Below are 2,500 nucleotides of genomic sequence, written 5' to 3'. Positions count from 1 at the left end.
AAGATTGCTTTAATTATAAGTAAATGGCACGGCTAGTGGAGTAACTTTATATTACTCTATTCTTTCTCTTAAGTGTAAATTCATCGAAACGTATATATTTGTATATAAACAGGAATACTTACTGGTGTATATATCGCTGAATTGCTTTCCTTAATATCTATTATCCTTTTCCTTCCCCTAACCTACGCAGAGTAATTATGGAACCTCTCTGTACAGTGGCATTATAATTTAATGGTAGGAATGGGAATGAGTTCGTGTACTGTATCGCGTGTGAAATGATCGATAATTTATAAATAGATTATTAAAAAGAATTTATGAGTGGTATAATAATGACAATAACAACAACAACAACAATAATAATAAACATTTCATAAGAATGTGTGTGCTTAACGAGTAATTCCCGGATTGGAGTTTCATCGGGACGTCGGGTCGAGTGAGATCGTGCTGATGGTGATATGCTGATTAGCTCATTATCCACACCAAATCCAGGAGGATTAGCCAATCCCCCTGCATCGGACTGGGAAAATCTAACGTCGGATTCTGCATGAAGCGGAGGAGGATTAGCCAATCACCCTGCATCAGACTGGGAAAATTTCACGTCGGATTCTGCATGATACGAAGGAGGATTAGCCAATCTCCCTGCATCGGATTGGGGATATTTAACATAGGTTTGAGCTTGATACGGTTGCACAGGGACTGGATAATTCTCTCTCTGATCGGCTGGGTTTCCACGCGATGCCGCTTCGATGTCGACGTCAGGAAGGGCTTCTGTCTCCTCTTGAGGGTCGAAAGCGAGGTTCTTGCGGCCCGCGTCGACGGGGGGATTCTGGGCGGGGAAAAGCGCATATTTATTTATTTATTCAGTTATCATTGTTGTTGTTATTTTTAATTAGTATGATTGTTCTTATTATGAATTGTTATTATTGTTGTTTTTATTATGAATTACTGTTTCTATTGTTTTCATTGTGATTTTTGAATTGTTATTGTTATTATTATAGTTATTATGGATTATTTTTGTTTTATTATGGATTATTATTATTGCTATTATTATTATTACTATTACTATTGTTATTATTGTTATTTCGTTGTTGTTATTGTTACTTATTATTAATTATACGCTATTTATTAATAGTTTTTATTATGATCATTTATTATCATCTATTATCATGATTATTTATCATAATCAATTATTATTATCATTGTTTTTTTTTTTTTTTTTTTTTTTTTTGGTAGGTACTTTACTATGTAAGCAAAATCAATTTACCTTTTCATCATAAAGGATTGTGATAACTTACATTTAATATACATCCATATATAATTTCATATAAATCCACATGCATTTTTTTTTTGGGGGGGGGGGAGGGGAACGAGAGAGCTAACCTAACTACAATCAGCGTGAGTTACAGTTAACGAGATTGAATCCAGACTCACCTTTTGTATCGTGAAAATTGCTTCCTCGTAAGATGGCAATTTGTCCACCAAATCGTCGTATTTTGGAGGGAGGTCCTCAGTAGTCGGCTATAAAGAAAAGCAAAACGCCCTTAAATTAAAGGCACTTGGACATTTTTTTCAGTGTATAAATTAGATTATTATCGTCTGGCTGGATAGAGCAGGAGTTCATGAAGAAAATGAGACCTCATTAGTCAAAATCTATTGATCCGTTCAAGAGATAGCTCAATTTGAAGGTCCTTAATACCCGCCCTTTGTTTTAATTGAGAATGCATTAAAGACAGAGAAAACTCTGTGATCTCATTAAGACTTTAACCATTAACTCTGTTATTACTGAAGATAAATGGCTGAAATTTTCACCAGAGGTCAAGTGTGACATGGGAAATACGATGCAAGTCATGCCGTCATAGTGGACACGCAGTGACCTTGCTGAATGAAGGTCAAAGGTCGAAGGTCACCACCAATACGACTCTTCTCAGCAAAGCCAAAGAAACTCTTAGAGTTCCAAGATATATAAATAACAATAAATGGTGAAAAAAGTTCATATGCTTCATTGGACATGTCTTTTAATGAATATTTACCGGTATACATATCAAAATTCCAGCCAATCAGAGGGAGACTGGCGCCCATATTGAATAAGCAATATAATGATAAGCTAATATTATAATAAAAATATTATAATAATAAGCATATTAATAATATTATAATAATATTATATTAATAATAAGCGGCCGATTATAAAACAACAGCCCACGTGGTCATTTGTTTACTAACATATGTGCTTTTGATCAATCAGACAGCGTGATTCGGGTCACGTGACCTCGATCGCCTTCTAGCAGAGGAAATTTTATCGAAATCGCCAGATCAATATCGGCAAAAATCAAGGATACATAAAGGTTGATCTGTATTTATATCGCCAGGAATAGCATCTAGAGATGTTACTTAAATGATTTAGTGCTTGATTCTTATGCAGTAGCACATTTTAATTAGGATATTTTGGCGAAATAAAAAGGCATATTTCCAGCCATTCGATGTCCGCCATGATGGATTG

The 2,500-nt window shown here is 34.8% G+C and overlaps 1 long non-coding RNA gene across 1 annotated transcript in view; it reads right to left on the bottom strand.

Moving 5' to 3' along the window:
* LOC125044422 overlaps window positions 1-2,500 on the bottom strand; it is a 28,179-nt gene that overhangs the window by 164 nt on the left and 25,515 nt on the right. Inside the window, exons 2-3 of the long non-coding RNA XR_007116487.1 lie at window positions 1,432-1,518; window positions 1-826 (exon numbers count right to left, since the gene is read on the bottom strand). The exon at window positions 1-826 is cut by the window's left edge and continues 164 nt beyond it. This is a non-coding gene — a long non-coding RNA (uncharacterized LOC125044422). The remainder of the gene's footprint in view (window positions 827-1,431; window positions 1,519-2,500) is intronic.

The sequence above is a fragment of the Penaeus chinensis genome, chromosome 35, assembly GCF_019202785.1.
Source record: "Penaeus chinensis breed Huanghai No. 1 chromosome 35, ASM1920278v2, whole genome shotgun sequence".
Classification (NCBI taxonomy): domain Eukaryota; kingdom Metazoa; phylum Arthropoda; class Malacostraca; order Decapoda; family Penaeidae; genus Penaeus; species Penaeus chinensis.
This window is presented reverse-complemented; position numbering and strand designations above follow the sequence as displayed.